Genomic DNA, 805 nt, shown 5'->3' with positions numbered 1-805 from the left:
TAGGTAGAGGCCTTTTTCCTTTCCCGAAGGGTATAGTGGTGTAATTGGGATATATTTTCTTCGCTCTGTGGTGGCAAATCCTCTTCACCAGTAGGCACTTGGCTTACTATTGGTCTTGAGCTCTCCTGTTGGCAGGCGCTAGGCTCACTACCAGTCTGTGGAGGCTGATTACAAGGTTGCTATGGAGGAGACTCTAAGTCTAACGGGGCTGATGTTAGTGTGTGAAGCATGGATCCACGGTTGGAGTCCTTGACACTTTATTGCAGTGTTGGTTGTCAGGAGTCCCTGGAATGGGCCTTTCCAGCGGGGTTCCAGCGATGACTTCCATTGATAGACTTTTACATGGACCCAGTCACCAGGCAGGATGGACTGGCAAGGCTCATCTGGTTCCTTGGGGAGAGCTGCTTGTACCTGTGAAAGAAAAGCCTTGACAAACTTCATTAATGCCGTGCAGTAGTTTAGAATAGTATCATCAAGTAAATGTATATTGCAAAAGTGAGAGGCAACAAGTGGTGGGGCAGGGAGCCTCATGGGTCATTACATCAGGATTTATGTGGGCTGAGTCCAGTCTTTTGGTCACCAGTAGATCTCATATTCATAAGGGCTATGGGAAGTGCATCTGGCCATTTCAGGTGAGTCTCAGCACACATTTTGGCCAGTTTATTTTTTAAAATGCCATTTTGGCCTAGATGCTTATCTAACCTCTTCTTGAAGACCCCCAGGCTAGGGGAGAGCACCACCTCCCTTGGGAGCCCGTTCCAGACCTTGGCCACTTGAACTGTGAAGAAGTTCTTCCTTATGTCCA

This window comes from Alligator sinensis, unplaced genomic scaffold (genome assembly GCF_000455745.1).
Source record: "Alligator sinensis unplaced genomic scaffold, ASM45574v1 scaffold1062_1, whole genome shotgun sequence".
Classification (NCBI taxonomy): domain Eukaryota; kingdom Metazoa; phylum Chordata; order Crocodylia; family Alligatoridae; genus Alligator; species Alligator sinensis.
Note: the sequence above shows the minus strand (reverse complement) of the source record.